The sequence below is a fragment of the Eschrichtius robustus genome, chromosome 7 (assembly GCF_028021215.1).
Source record: "Eschrichtius robustus isolate mEscRob2 chromosome 7, mEscRob2.pri, whole genome shotgun sequence".
NCBI lineage: Eukaryota > Metazoa > Chordata > Mammalia > Artiodactyla > Eschrichtiidae > Eschrichtius > Eschrichtius robustus.
The window spans coordinates 89,699,650-89,716,608 of record NC_090830.1 but is presented as its reverse complement, the minus strand read 5'-3'; the positions used below and the strand labels follow the sequence as shown (position 1 = coordinate 89,716,608).

General features: G+C 43.3%; 1 long non-coding RNA gene across 2 annotated transcripts; it reads left to right on the top strand.

Annotated features, from left to right (window-relative positions):
- Positions 1–1,068: 1,068 nt before the first annotated feature.
- LOC137767269 (uncharacterized) lies at positions 1,069–13,987 on the top strand. Of its 2 annotated transcripts, none has more exons than XR_011074496.1 (3): positions 1,069–1,168; positions 1,767–1,852; positions 11,409–13,987. It is a non-coding gene; the product is annotated as an uncharacterized lncRNA (long non-coding RNA). The 2 variants fall into 2 exon arrangements; XR_011074495.1 differs by lacking the exon at positions 11,409–13,987 and adding an exon at positions 4,425–5,610.
- The last annotated feature ends 2,972 nt before the right edge of the window (positions 13,988–16,959 follow it).

The window sequence follows — 16,959 nt, the reverse complement described above, 5'->3', positions numbered from 1 at the left end:
ACATTCTTCTACTAAAGAACATCCTGGTTTCTTTCCGTTTATAGCCATTATGAGTAGAAGTGCTGTGCTTAATTACATCCTTGTTTGTGTTTGGACATAGTTCTGAAAAGCAGTTGTCTAAATACTGGAGGCAGGATGTTGGATCCTCAGGTGAGTCTTATTTAGCTTTGGAAAAAACTTCCAAAATATCTTTTAAAGTAGCTGTATATGCATTTCACCAGCAGTAAAGGAGAGTTCCTGTTCACCTCTCATCAATCAGTAGTGTCATTTTTTTTGGAGTTTATTAATTCTAATAGGTGTGCAGTGCTATCTCATTGTTTTCATTTGTAATTCCCTAATGGTATATGATGTTGGGCATATTCTTGTATGCTTATTTACTATCTGTATAGTCTTCTTTGGCCAGGTATCTGTTCTAATCTTTACCCATTTTTAAGGAGGTTTGTTCTAGAGTTCTTAGTGTAATTTGAGTACAAATCTTTTATCAGATATGTATTTTGCAAATATTTTTCTTTGTGGCTTGTCTTTTGGTTTTCTGAATAAGATATTTCATAGAGTTTAATGTTTTAAATTTTTAAAGTCCATGTTCAAAATTTTATTTCTTTTGTGGATAGGCTTTGAGGTTTTGTGTTAAAATCCATCACCAAATCCAAGGTAATGTAGATTTGCTTCTGTGTTTTCATCTACAGTTTTTATAGTTTTGCATTTTAAATTTGTCTGTGGACAATTTTGAGTGAATTTTGGTGTAGGCTGTAAAGTTTGTGTCTACATTCTTTTGATTGCGTATGGTTTCCAATTAATTATTCTGTAACTTTTTGGAGAAGTCATGGGATATTTGGCTCCATTTCAGTTTGAATTTCCGAATTTAGTGGTTTCTGCAGGCTTGCCAGCTGGGAGCATGGGCTCCACTGAACTGAGAGGTTATGGCCTGCACTTCCCAGTTGGCCAGCAGGAGGTGGTACGCCCACCTTGCTGATCCTTGAGGTGCATATGTACTCCACTGATGAACTTAGCTCGTGAAGGAACTTGGCTTCTCATGCTGCTGATTGAAGTTCGGTCTCTTCAGGATCGGCCATGGTTTCAGCTTTGGGACAACACTCGGTTGAGTCCATGCAGGCAGGAACCAGATGTCTTCAGGAACTGCCAGGAGGCACCACCATGGGAGTAAAAGGTGAGGAAAAGGCGGGGAGAAACCTCCTGTGTGTGGTTTACTGCTAAGGGGGGGTCCATTTTCAGAGGACCCAGCAGAGGAAGGGCTTGATGTGGATATTAGTTTTGTGTGTGGTGTTGACAGTGTCTGGTGTTCTTTGATGTTTGGTGTAGAGTTTTCTTGGAACCATTTATTGAGGGGACTGTCCTTTCCCTGTTTTGTGTTCTTGGCTCCTTTGTTATGAATTAACTGATGACGTACAAATGGGTTTATTTCTGTGCTCTTTATTCTGTTCCTCTGGCCCATGCACCTGTTTTTGTGCCAGAGCTACACTGTTTCAGTTACTATAGCTTCGTAGGGTAGTATGAAGTCAGGGAGGGAGATGCTTCCAGCTGTGTTCTTCTTTCTTAGGATCACTTAGGCTAGTCAGGGTTCTTTGTTGTTCCATACAAGTGGTAGGATTGTTTGTTCTGTTCCCATGAAAAATGCAGTTTGAATATTGGAGGAATTACATTGAATGTGTACACTGCTTTTTTTGCTGAATTAAGTCGTATGGACCCCTCCTTGGGATCCATACAACAACTAGGTAGTTGTCTAAATATAGCCGCTCCTCTACTAGTGAGTGAGATTGAACAATTGGCTGTCTGGTTGAACTGGTTCCCCAAAAGCGGACTGGACGAGAAGCCCTCCAGAGGCCACCACATGGTAAGAACATCTCTTTGTTTTCTGTGTGTGTTGTAAGTCCTAGTCTCTGTTCTTGATACGATTGAAGCTTCAGTCTCTGTTCTATGTTGTCTGTCCTAATGCTCTTGAAAACCCTTGCTGCAAATGTGGGCACAGGTTGAGCATTTTTAAAGGCCACTAGGGCACTCACCACTGGAAGACTTCCATGAAAGGATAAGTCCGTCACAGAATAAGGTAGATGAGCTCTAGGCATCCTGCTGACTGAAGCAAATGTAAGTAGGCAACTGTAAAATGCTCACAGCCCCCAGAACCCCTGCTGCATTCCCACCTTCAGGATGTAGTCAAAAACCCAAGAGCACATCCTTTGTGTTGGTCTGTTGTATCCCAATTTGCCATCCCGGGGCAGGGTACATATCTCTGTTGGACAGGTCTCTCCCCACTGCAGATCCCTAGGGATCTCTTCTCAGACACGAACTCTTTACAAATGTTGTTTCTGCCAAGATTTCAGGAAAATCACTGCCTGCTGGGAAAAGAAGAAAAGGACCCCCAAATCGTCCAAAGTCCTTGCTTGGGTCCTTGTAGCTGAGCAAATAGAGAACTGGACACATGCCAAATGGGCATTTGGCCTCCCTGCCCAATTTAGTCTGAGGAATATTCCACACTCCTTTCCCCACTTGGGTGGGTGTCCAAACCCTCCTGAACATCTTATTCTCTGGGGAAGAAAAGGCACTGATTATAACTAATGCAAAGGAGGAAGCTGGTAAGACCAATCAAAATAATGCAGGGCACACTCTATACCAGACTTGAATTCAGGCCATTCCTGACATGGACTCTGGGGGTGGAACCATTAAGTGGAAAACGGTCAGCAGCACCTCACATATTTCAGGGACTTGATACTTAAGGGCATTCAGTAGGCTGGGAATAAACCCATAAATTAGAATAGGGTTCAAGGAGTCATCCAGGGACTGAAGGAAAACCCCCTCGGATGTCCTGAAATGCCTAAGGGAGTGCCTTCGCATGTACACGAATGTGAACCTGGAGTTGGGGGAAGGGCAGGCCAGTCTTAAGTTCCGTTTCACTTCCCAGAGTGCCCCAGACATTAGGAGAAAATTATAGAAGTTGGAGATAGAGGCTACCATGCCCACTTCCCAGGGGTGGAGTCAGCATTTCAGATGTTCAACAACTGGCATCTAGAGGCAGATGCCAAGGAAGATAGATGAGCACAACAAACTGCCAGTAATCTGCCTTCAGTGATTCAGGGTCTGTCAACCTCGGGGCCCCCTCGAAGGGACCCTGTGACATTGACGAGTTGACCCAGGTTTCGAAGGCTATGACCACAGTGGAGGGAAGGGCTCAAAGCCAATCAGTGTGCAGACTGCCTGGAGGAGGGCCACCAGAAGGGGGAGGCCCCAAACATCCCAGAAGGAAGCTAAGGGGACCTCCGTGTCCTGGCCCATCCTTGCTGGTCGCAAACATAAAAGAGGGGGCGGAGTGAAGATGGCAGACTAGGAGGGCACGGAATTCGTGTCTCTGCACAATTAGGGCACCTACCAGGCACTGGTGGGGGACCACGGACACTTAAGGGGATGGGAGGAACCCCCAGCGACTGGTTAGGATTTGTGGGGAGAAGTGGTGGGGAGCAGGACCAGCACCCCTGAGAGGCAGCTGGGAAGGGCTCCCACGCCCTGAGGGGGAAGAGGGGGCACTGCTGGGAGGGCAGAGGATCAGAAGGGAGCAGGGCCAGCATTTCCCCTACCCACTTGGGCCCCAGGGAGCCTGCTGAGAGCCCAGGCCTGACTGTCTGCCCACCACGGCCCCCTTCAGCCATGTGGGTCCTGAGGGAGGGAAGGGGGAGCAAAAGTAAAGACCAGACTGATGGGACAGGTGCCCCTGAGGGGCAGCTGGGGAAGGGGAGTTTCCACACCCAGTGGGGCCCACCCACATTAGGGGTTCAGCAGTGACAGGGGAGACCCTCAGGAGAGCAGAGGAATGGAAGGGAGCAACAAGTGCTTCCCCTGCCCACTTGGGCTCCACCCTCAGAGTCTCCTTCCTGCTTTGCAAAGCCTAAGCCCCGCCCCTACACCCTAACTCTACACACAGCACCCTGAGACCCCCTCCAACCCTGCTGGGCCTAAACCCTGCCCACACACCCCTTTACCTCCATAACTCCACACTGGGAGGCACCCCTCAGGCTGTGCTGCCTTTCCCTGCTGTGCAGGTCCTAAGCCCTGCTGCCCCCCCCCCAAACCCCACTGCTGCCTAAGCTCTGCCCTCCACAGCCAAGGCCTTGTCTAGCCCTTTTAAAATTTCTTTTTTTCTTTCAGTTTGTGGTTATTTTACCTTCTTGTTGATTCATTTATATTTTTATTTTTTCTAATTGCATTTTAATCTTTATACTGTTATTCTGCTCCTTTAGGCTTGTCCCCCCCCTTTTTTTTCTTTCTTTTTTTATGTTGTGGTTCTGTTCTGCCTTGTTGTAGTTGTTTCAATTATAATTTTTATTTTTCCTAATATATTTTTTATCTTTCTATTTTATTTTTTATTCTTTGTTATTGTACTGCACCTTTTTCTTTTCTTTTGCTATGCCGAGCAGCTTGTGAGATCTTGGTTCCCAGGCCGGAAGTCGGGCCTGAGCTGCTGTGGTAGGAGCACAGAGTCCAAACTGCTTGACTAACAGAGAACCTCAGACCCCAGGGAATATTAATCAGAGTGAGGTCTCCCAGAGGTCCTCATCTCAGCACCAAGACCCAGCTCTACCCAACTGCCTGCAAACTCCAGTGCTGGAAGCCTCAGGCCGAACAAACAGTAAGACAGGAACACAGTCCCACCCATCCAAAAAAGAGACAACAAACAACTGTGTTACAGATGAAGGAGCAAGGTAACCTACCTGAAAAAGAATTCAGAGTAATGATAGTAAAGATGATCCAAAATCTCAGAAATAGAATGGAGGCACAGATCAAGGTCTTTAACAAAGACCTAGAAGAACTAAAGAACAAACATAAACAACACAATAACTGAAATAAAAATATGCTAGAAGGAGTCTATAGAAGAATAACTGAGGCAGAAGAACGAATAAGTGAGCTGGAACATAGAATGGTTGAAATAACTGCCAAGGAGCAGAATAAAAAAGAATGAAAAGAATTGAGGGCAGCCTCAGAGACCTCTGGGACAACACTAAACGCACCAACATTCGAATAATAGGGGTCCCAGAAGAAGAAGAGAAAGGGTCTGAAAAAATATTTGAAGATTGTAGTCAAAACCTTCCATAACATGGAAAAGGAAATAGCCACCCAAGTCCAGGACACAGAGAGAGTCCCATACAGGACAAACCCTAGGAGAAACACCAAGACACATATTAATCAAACTAACAAAAATTAAATTCAAAGAAAAAATATTAAAAGCAGCAAGGGAAAGGAAAAAAAATAACATACAAGGGAATTCCCATAAGGTTATCAGCTGATTTCTCAGCAGAAATTCTGCAGGCCAGAAGGGAGTGGCAGGATGTATTTAAAGCAATGAAAGGGAAAAACCTACAACCAAGATTGCTGCCCAGCAAGGCTCTCATCCAGATTCCACAGAGAAATCAAAGCTTTACAGACAAGCAAAAGCTACGAGAATTCATCACCACCAAACCAGCTTTACAACAAATGCTAAAGGATCATCTCTAGGCAGGAAACACAAAAGAAGAAAAAGACCCACAAAAATCCAAAACAATTAAGAAAATGGTAATACGAACATACTTATCAATAATTACCTTAAATGTAAATGGATTAAATGCTCTAACCAAAAGACACAGACTGGCTGAATGGATACAAAAACAGGACCCATATATATGCTGTCTACAAGAGACCCAGTTCAGACCTAGGGACACATACAGACTGAAAGTTCAGGGGATGGAAAAAGATATTCCATGCAAATGGAAATCACAAGAAAGCTGGAGTAGCAGTACTCATATCAGATAAAATAGATTTTAAAATAAAGACTGTTACAAAAGATAAGGAAGGACACTACATAATGCTCAAGGGATCAATCCAAGAGGAAAATAAAGCGATTATAAATATTTATGCATCCAACATAGGAGCACCTCAATACATAAGGCAAATGCTTACAGCCATAAAAGGGGAAATTGACTACCACAATAATAGTGGGGGACTTTAACACCCCACTTATACCAATGGACAGATCATCCATACAGAAAATAAATAAGGAAACACAAGCTTTAAATGACACAACAGACCAGATAGACTTGATATTTATAGGACATTCCACCCAAAAGTGGAAATACACTTTTTTCTCAAGTGCACACGGAATGTTCTCCAGGATAGATCACATCTTGGGTCACAAATCAAGCCTTGGTAAGTTTAAGAAAACTGAAATTGTATCAAGTATATTTTCCAACCACAACACTATGAGATTAGAAATCAATTACAGGAAAAAAACTAAAAAACACAGACACATGGAGGCTAAACAGTGCACACTGCTAAATAACCAAGAGATCACTGAAGAAATCAAAGAGGAAATAAAAAATACATAGATGCTAAATTGGGTGACTGGGATTGACATGTATACACTGATGTGTATAAAATTGATTAATAAGAACCTGCAGTATAAAAAAACAAACATACTAAACTTTCTTTGGGTTATCTGTATGGAAATATGTTAATATAAATGTTTCAGATGTTACATGAAATTTCTAAAAATCTTATATGTTCTGGTGTAATGTTATAAGTCATAATTCTCAGAAATAACTAAATTTCCTTGTCAATTGCATTATTATGAACTTTCATCAAATCTTTAACTGTGGTCATTTTTAAGTCTTTTGTCATTTACACCCAATGGGTGTACTCTGATGCTTTTGCAAAAATGTTCCTATAAAAGGGTTTCATCTTCAAGAAATTCATGGAAAAGACTGACAAGTACAGGTTTCTGGTAACTGACTATACTGCTGAACTGAATGAATAAGCATTTTCAGAACTCTAATGGAAAACTGATGAATTCATTAAAAGTGCTAACAAAAGATCAAGATAAAAAAAATTAATTACATGGGACTGAGTGAACTGATGAGGATGATTATAATTTTTGTGACTTTGTTTGAATAAAAAAGAAATACATAGAAATAAATGACAATAAAAGTATGAGAACCCAAAACCTATAGGACACAGCAAAAGCAGTTCTAGGAGGGAAGTTTATAGCAATTTAGTCTCACCTCAAGAAACAAGAAAAATCTCAAACAATCTAACCTTACACCTAAAGCAACCAGAAAAGAAGAAAACCCAAAGTCAGTAGAAGGAAAGAGATCATAAAGATCAGACCAGAAATAAATGAAATAGAAAGGAAGAAAACAATAGCAAAGATCAAAAAAACTAAAAGTTGGTTCTTTAGGAAGGTAAACAAAATTGATAAACGTTTAGCCAGCCTCATCAAGAAGAAAAGGCAGAGGACTCGAATAAAATTAGAAATGAAAAAGGAGAAATTACAACTGACACTGCAGAAATACAAGAATCATAAAAGAGTACTACAAGGAACTATATGCCAATGAAATGGACAACCTGGAAAAAATGGACAAATTCTTGGGAAGGTACAACTTTCTAAGACCGAGCCAGGAAGAAATAGAAAATATAAACAGACAAATCACAAGTAATAAAATTGAAAGTGTAATTAAAAATCTTCCAACAAACAAAAGTCCAGGACCAGATGGCTTCAGAGGTGAATTCTATCAAACATTTAGAGAAGAGCTAACACTTATCCTTCTCAAACTCTTCCCAAAAATTGCAGAGGGAGTAACACTCCCAAACTCGTTCTACAAGGCCACCATCACCCTCATACCAAAACCAAAGATATCATAAAAAAAAGAAAATTACAGACCAATATCACTGATGAACGTAGGCACAAAAATCCTCAACAAAATACTACCAAACAGAATCCAACAGCACATTAAAAGGATCATACACCATGATCAAGTGGGATTTATCTCAGAGATGCAAGGATTCTTCAATATACACAAATCAATGTGATACACCATATTAACACATTAAAGAATAAAAACCATATGATCATATCAATAGATGGAGAAAAAGCTTTTGACAAAATTCAACACACATTCATGATAAAAACTCCCAGAAAGTGGGCATAGAGGGAACCTGCCTCAACATAATAAAGGCCATAGACAACAAACCCACAGCCAACATTGTTCTCAATGGTGAAAATATGAAAGCATTTCCTGTAAGATCAGGAACAAGACAAGGATGTCCACTCTCACCACGATTATTCAACATAGTTCTGGAAGTCCTAGCCATGGCAATCAGAGAAGAAAAAAAATAAAAGTTATCCAAGTTGGAAAAGAAGTAAAACTGTCACTGTTTGCAGATGACATGATACTATACATAGAGAATCCTAAAGATGCTATCAGAAAACTACTAATGAATTTGGTAAGGTTGCAGGATACAAAATTAATGCACAGAAATCTCTTGCATTCCTGTACACTAAGAACAAAAGATCAGAAAGAGAAATTAAGGAAACAATCCCATTTACCATTGCAACAAGAAGAATAAAATACCTAGGAATAAACCTACCTAAGGAGGCAAAAGACCTGTACTCAGAAAACTATAAAACACTGATGAAAGAAATCAAAGATGACACCAACAGATGGACAGATACACCATGTTCTTGGATTGGAAGAATCAATACTGTGAAAATGACTACCAAAAGCAATCTACAGATTCAATGCAATCCCTATTAAATTTTGTATGGAAACAGAAAAGACCCTGAATAGCCAGAGCAATCTTGAGAAAGAAAAACGGAGCTGGAGGAATCAGGCTCCCTGACTTCAGACTATACTACAAAGCTACAGTAGTGAAGACAGTATGGTACTGGCACAAAAACAGAAATATAGATCAGTGGTACAGGAGAGAAAGCCCAGCAATAAACCCAAGCACCTATGGTCACCTGATCTATGATAAAGGCAAGAATATACAATGGGGAAAAGACAGCCACATGGAAAAGAATGAAATTAGAACACTCCCTAACACCATACACAAAAATAAACTCAAAGTGGATTAGAGACCTAAATGTAAGACCAGACACTATAAAACTCTTAGAGGAAAACATAGGAAGAACACTCTATGACATAAATCACAGCAGGATCCTTTTTGACCCACCTCCTAGAGTAATGAAAATAAAAACAAAAATAAACAAATGGGTTACCTTATTAAACTTCAAAGCTTTTGCACAGCAAAGGAATTTATAAACAAAACAAAAAACAGCCCTCAGAATGGGAGAAAATATATGCAAATGAAGCAACCGACAAGGGATTAATCTCCAAAATATACAAACAGCTCATGCAGCTCAATATCAAAAAAACAACCCAATCAAAAAATGGGTGGAAGATATAGACATTTCACCAAAGAAGACATACAGGTGGCCAAGAGGCACATGAAAAGATGCTCAACATCACTAATCATTAGAAATGCAAATCAAAACTACAGTGGGGTATCACCTCACACCAGTCAAAATGGCCATCATCAAAAAATCTACAAACAGTAAATGCTGGAGAGGGTGTGGAGAAAAGGGAACCCTCTTGCACTGTTGGTGCGAATATAAATTGAGACCACCACTATAGAGAAAGAGTATGGAGGTTCCTTAAAAAACTAAAAATAGAACTACGATATGACCTAGCAATCCCACTACTGGGCATATATACTGAGAAGACTGTAATTCAAAAGGACATGTGTACCCCAGTGTTCAGTGCAGCACTATTTACAACAGCCAGCACATGGAAACAACCTTGAATGTCCAACAGCAGATGAATGGATAAAGAAGATGTGGTATATATCTACAATGGAATATTACTCAGCCATAAAATGGAACGAAATTGAGTTATTTGTAGTGAGGCGGATGGACCTAGAATCTGTCATACAGAGTGAAGTAAGTCAGAAAGGCAAAAACAAATACCGTATATTAACGCATATATGTGGGATCTAGCAAAAGGGTACAGATGAACCTATTTCTGGGGTTGGAATAGAGACACAGACGTAGAGAACGGATAATGTGGACATGGGGGGGAAGAGGAGGGTGGGATGAATTGGGAGATTAGGATTGACATTATACACTACCTGTAAAATAGCTAGCTAGTGTGAACCTGCTATAAAGCACAGGAAGCTCAGCTCGGTTCTCTGTGATGACCTAGAAGTGTGGGATTGGGAGGTCCAAGAGGAAGGGGATATATGTATACATATAGATGATTCACATCATTGTATAGCAGAAACTAACACAACATTGTAAAGCAATTATACTCCAATAAAAATTTAAAAAAAGAATGGAGGGAAATTATGCAGCTGCTGGAGGCTATACTCCTGCCAAAGGAGGTAGCGGTTATTCACTGCAGAGGCCAACAAAAGGGAGAAGCAGAAATTAAAAGAGGAGTTAACAGAGCAGACATGGCAGCTAAACAAGTAGCAGAGGATGGGGACGGACTTCAAATGCCACTCCTACCGGCTCACCCAGACCTTAACTCCTACACTCCCATATATACCCCAGAAGAAAGGGAAAAGGCTTTGAGATGGGGCTATTTTAAAAGCCCAGAATATCTGGGATGGATGGTTAATGGTCATGGGCAGCGGTTCCTCCCATCAGCTGTTGCCCTGCAGGCCACCAGGGAAGCTCACCAGAGCACACATTACAGGCAGGAGGCCCTATATCAATGGCTCATCAAATCCATGACTACTCCCAATTTCCACAGTCTCCTTAAACAGGTGGTTGAAGCTGGCCCTATCTGCCTCTGGAATAAGCCCAACACTCCCCTGCCCCAACCCCAAGGTCAATGGAGTGACCCCCACCCAGTTTAGAGGCACATATCCAGGTCAAGACTGGCAAACTGATTTTACAGTCATGCCCTGGGCACAAGGAACTTCTAGACATTTGCTGGTTTTGAGTGACACCTCCGGGTGGATGGAGGCATTCCCCCCGCCCCCAAACTGAGGCTGCCTTGGAGGTCTTTAAGACCCTAGTTAAGGAAATAATCCCTTGGTTTGGGCTCCATAAGTCCATCCAGAGTGACAGTGGGCCTGCCTTTCCCGAATTACTAAGGGAGTCTAAGCTCTAGGAATTACATGGGGTTTATACTCCACTCGGAGACCACAGTCCCTAGGAAAAGTAGAACAAATCAAATCCTCAAAAGAAACTTAGCCAAACTTTGTCAAGACACTCATCAACCCTGGATCTCGCTTCTCCCTGTAGCACTTTTGAGAATGCAAGTAGCCCCTAAAGGAAAGCTCCGGTTGAGTCCTTAGGAGCTTATGTATGGGAGGCCCATTCCTGAAGGACCCAGCTCTAAGACCAAACTTAGGGCTATGGACCGATGGAAATATACCTTACAGGGAGGGGAAGTAATCAGATTTACGTGCCTGCAGGAATCCAGAACTGCCTTCCCCTTTCTGACATGGTTTTACATCCTTTCTCCCCTGAGGATTGGGTTTATTTGAAAACCTGGAAGGCTGGAAACCCACAAAACCAGTTAGACCCCAAGTGGATAGGACCTTATCTAGTAACACTGACCACTCATTCTGCCTTACAATTACAGGGCATAACTCCATGGGCCCACCATACCAGAGTGAAGATAAGACCTGTGCCTGAGGAAGTTACTGGGGCACCCGGTTCAACGTACCTGTGAACCTGTCACAGACCTTAAGTTACTTTTCAAAAGGATGAACTTACCAATAAGTAATGCGGCAGACAGACTGAGTAGCTGCCCTTGTCATTGCTGTTGCCTTACTTGGCTTCTGCTGTTCTGCGAAACCCCTTCCTCTGGCAAACATCTCTGGCCATGCTGGATATAGGGGATATTAATACAGGTGGCAGCATGAGTGGCCATTACTGTCTGTTCTTCTTTTCCTTCTCTGCTCTGTCTCATAACTATCCACGCAGAATGCGAATTCAATGCAGTAGTAAATTTCTTGAGGATTATAGCCCATGGACAAAATCCATCCCAGTGCTGGTCTGTCACACCCACCCACAAAGTGATGCCTATGGATTAAAGGTAGCACATTTTACTCCTAAGAATGACAGCCTCACTCTCACCTTGCTTAACAGGTCTGCTAATCCTACCCCTCTTGAAGTTCATATCTCTTCCCTAACACAGCTTTCCTGCTTGGAGCTCACCCCTCGCATTAACACCTCTAAGGAGTACAAAGCACTCACGCTGCAGTGCCATCTCTCTAACAGTCTTGCTGCCACTGCCCCTATCAACAGCCTCTACCAAAGGGAGGAACTTGCAGTAACACGGTGTGGCTTATCTGGACTCTGATCAATGCTGCTTCCACTGCCCCACAATTAAGTGCCCCAGGACTGACTTCTGTGGAAATTTCTCCTACTGGTGCCCTCCACACTGACTCCATGCATACACACAGGGACCAGATGGGAGATGTACTTATTGGGGAGGGAAGACACTGGTTGTCTGGTGTTTAGTATATGGCCCTCCTGAGGCCTGGGGGAAAGCCACTAGTTAAGAATACCCCAGTGACCCCTGCTATGCAGGTGGGCCTCTCTCCCCACACTGCAAGGGCACCCCCTCTTGGGCTAGCCACTTATGGAGGTGGTTCAACTCCTCAGAAGTGCACCAGGCATGCAGTCCCCCTGGGTACCTGTTCCTTTGTGGCCTGAGAGTAAACCAATTGCCCCATAAGAACAACCCTAACTCCCACCCTTCTCCAGGGTGGGCTCTAGGCTACCCTTGTTTAGGTAGGCCCCAATTTGTGCATAATGCATGCTAGGCCAGCTGTGTTCCAGGAACCTAGGTATAACCATTCATGATATCGCCCAACCCTGAGAAAAAAGGGCAATAGATCTCATTCTGGCAGAAGTACAGACTGCCCTCACATTGGCTGCTTCCTGTGGAGGTTTCACATAGCATGAAACCACTCTACAAAATCTCAACACTGGCCCTTAAGGACTTATCTAAAAATATGGGGGATGACTTACAAGGCCTCTGTACTTCCCTAGACTCACTAGCAGATGTTATTCTTGACAACAGGAAAGTGCTTAATTATCTCCTGAGAAAAGGGGAGTATGTGCAGTTACAAAAGAAGCCTGTTGCAGGTATGTCATATGAGCAAGCTCAAAGGCTGCACAGATACAACACACAAGGTCCAGATCCACACTGCACTGGAATATGGTCAAACAGAGCCTCTCCGGTTTAACCTGGTCTCTTCCACCTCTCGGCCCACTGACTGCTGTTCTCCTCCTGCTCATCTTGGGGCCTTGCCTCCTTAACTGCCTTGTGAACTTCGTTAGTGAATGGATTGAAGCCATCAAACTTCAGATGATACTAACACAAGGGTACGAGCAACTGGGACTGCAGCCTGGTGACCAGCAGACATATTTTAGGCTACTTAGGAACAGTTCTGCTCCTCTAATCCAGGGAAAAACTGCACCCTCATTCAGCGAGAAGTGGCTTCAGAAGGCAGAACTTTGACCTTCAGCGCCCCTCAAGCATGAGGAACAGTAACAAGGAAAGGAGGGATTTGGTTGCCAGAGCTGTGCCAGGTCTTCACCCAAAACCCACCAACACCCCCCCTGCCCCGCCCCAGAACAGGAATAAACATGTATCTTTAAGTCACAGGATCTGGAGACAATAGGAGGAAGCTATACAGAGAGACAAAAACAAAAAAAAACAAAAAACAGATAGAACCAGCTGGAACCAAGGTGGCAACGAACCTGTCCTCCAAGAGACCCTCAGTCTCATCACACGCTGATTTTACCACATCAGCTACTGGGTGACACATACTGGTGGCCATGACTGGAAGATGGGGACCAAAAAAGGATAGAAAGGGGGTGGCACCCCATTTCCAGGAAAACCCTGCCCCTTCCCCACTAGACTAATTCATCTCTCTCCCCGTCATCAGCCTCACTCCTCCTCCCTCTAGTCTTCACTCTTTAAAATCGAATCCCTCTCACCCTGTGGGTGAGAAGTTGATCTATGAACTAAGGTCTTGCTTCTCCATTCCTTGGCCACAGAATAAAACTTGGGCTGCGTCGATCTCAGCTTCGGTTTCCTTTTTTGGCTGCACAAACCTGAACTAGCATCTATTCTATACTTTCTTTTCATTTTTGTCCTTATACCAATAACAACCATTATTGAAAATAAATCTCCTAAAAAGAAAAGTCTTTGCAGTGTATTTATTACCCTGGTTTTGTAAATCAGAAAAGCAGAACAACTTATCCGCCTAAGGTTCTATTAACAATTAGGGGGCTTCCCTGGTGGCGCAGTGGTTAATCCGCCTGCCAATGCACGGGACTTGGGTTTGAGCCCTGGTCCGGGAAGATCCCACATGCCAGAGAGCAAAGAAGAAAGAAGCTCCAGCTCCACCTTCAACTCCCAAAGCTGAAATTCTTGAAAGAATTCCCTGAACAATTTGCTTATGGGACATTAACACTATCTTTAAGTACTGTGTAAGTATTAAAAAATGACATCATAAAAACTGACATTACTGTGTACTTTGTACATACATGCCCTTGCACATAAATAAGTTTGATACATATACCTTACCATAATACATGATCCTATAATCATGTATTAATTATCTACCCCATGTCTATAAGCATGTACATCAGCCTACTGATACTATAGGACACATTAAACAGTTCAATCCATATTAGATTCCAGTCCCTATGAAATATTCAAAGGGGTAATTGAAGTGATTGGTATTATATAAGACATATGTTTATTAATTGTACATACCACATTATGTTCAAACATTTCCAGTCAACATGCTTATCATAACCAATAAGCAGAGCTTAACCAGAAAGCCTCGATACACCATCAACCCACCCAGACATGCCTCTCTCCTCGTTCTGGGCCCAAGAACCATGGGGCTTTCTAGAAATGAATTATATCTGGCATCTGGTTCTTACATCAGGGCCATCTCACCTAAAATTGCCCACTCTTTCCCCTTAAATAAGGCACCTCGATGGACTGTCCAAGCAGCCTATGCTCACACATAACTGGTGTCATGCATTTGGTACTTTTTAATTTTGTGGGATGCTGTGACTCAGCTATGGCCATCACAGGACTTAACACAGTCAAGCAACTTGCAGCTGAGCTTAAGTGGAATATTATTTACCAACATAATCAACTATAACGTGTTCCTGAGTCGACGATCACCAGGCATAGAGCATTTACACACATACATACCTATGCACGTGTTTATCAGGTAAACAGCTTCCTTAATCAAACCCTCCTACCTAACACTAAATCTCATATTTTGTAGGCCATCGTGGCCCTGCCAAACCCCCCAAACAAGGCGAAGCACATAACTACATAAGAGGTAACTCATCTAACAAACAGACTGCCCTTCACCAATCCAAAGTTAGTATAACTACAAACTAGCCTCCTAATAATACCAATCAATTACTTATAGTAGTCTTATATAGAAAGACACCCCCCTAGTTCTGCCATGTACCTTAAAAAAAATAAAAGTACATTTAATAATCTTTAAAAGAAAAAATATTAAATGTTTCAACACTAATTTTAACACAACCCAAACTACTGCACTGAATGCCAATATATCACATAAATACATAAATCTTATACGTACAAAGTCCTACTCAACCTGCTGATGTTGCTTCATAAGTAAAGTCAGGCTCTGTAAATGCCTAGATGAATTTGCTAACTCCATAAATTCATAGGTGTGGTCCCAGTCGACCAATTTCTAATAAAATTACACATGCAAGTCTGTATCCATTGAGAATGCCCTCTAAATCAAAAGATTAAAGGGAGCAGGCATCAAGCACACTAAAAAGTAGCTCACACCTTGCTTAACTTCACCCCCATGGGAAATGGCAGTGATAAAAATTAAGCCGTAAAAGAAAGCTTAAGTTCTATTAAGAATTAGGGGGCTTCCCTGGTGGCGCAGTGGTTAATCTGCCTGCCAATGCAGGGGACTTGGGTTCGAGCCCTGGTCTGGGAAGATCCCACATGCCAGAGAGCAACTGAGTCGGTGCGCCACAACTACTGAGCCTGCGCTCTAGAGCCAGTGAGCCACAGCTACTGAAGCCCGCGCGCCTAGAGCCCGTGCTCTGCAACGAGAAGCCACTGCGATGAGAAGCCCACACACCGCAAAGAAGAGTAGCCCCCTCTTGCCACAACTAGAGAAAGCCCACGTGCAGCAGCTAAGACCCAACGCAGCCAAAAATGAATAAAGTGAATAAATTTATATTAAAAAAGAATTAGGGAGGGGATTAACCAAGATGGCGGAGGAGAAGGACGTGCTCTCACTCCCTCTTGCGAGAGCACCAGAATCACAACTGGCTGCTGGACAGTCATCGACAGGAAGACACTGGACTTCACCAAGGAGGATACCCCACGTCCAAGGACAGAGGAGAAGCCACAGTGAGACGGTAGGAGGGGCACAATCAGAGTAAAATCAAATCCCATAACTGCTGGGTGGGTGACTCACAGACTGGTGAACACTTATACCACAGAAGTCCACCCACTGGAGTGGAGGTTCTGAGCCCCAAGTCAGGCTTCCCAACCTGGGGGTCCGGCAACAGGAGGAGGAATTCCTAGAGAATCAGACTTTGAAGCCTAGTGGGAATTGATTGCAGGACTTCGACAGGACTGGGGGAAACAGAGACCCCACTCTTGGAGGCACACACAAAGTAGTGTGCGCATCGGGACCCGGGGAAGGAGCAGTGACCCTGGGGGAGACTGAACCAGACCTACCTGCTGGTGTTGGGGGGTCTCCTGCAGAGGCAGGGGGTGGCTCTGTTTCACCGTGGGGACAAGGACACTGGCAGCGGAGGTTCTGGGAAGTACTCCTTGGCGTGAGCCCTCCCAGAGTCTGCCATTAACCCCACCAAAGAGCCCAGGTAGGCTCCAGTGTTGGGTTGCCTCAGGCAAAACAACCAACAGGGAGGGAACCCAGCCCCACCCATCAACAGTCAAGTGGATTAAAGTTTTACGGAGCTCTGACCGCCACAGCAACAGTCAGCTCTACCCACCACCAGAGCCTCCCATCAAGCCTCTTAGATAGCCTCAACCACCAGAGAGCACACAGCAGAAGCAAGAAAAACTACAATCCTGCAGCCTGTGGACCAAAAACCACAGTTACAGAAAGACAGACAAGATGAAAAGG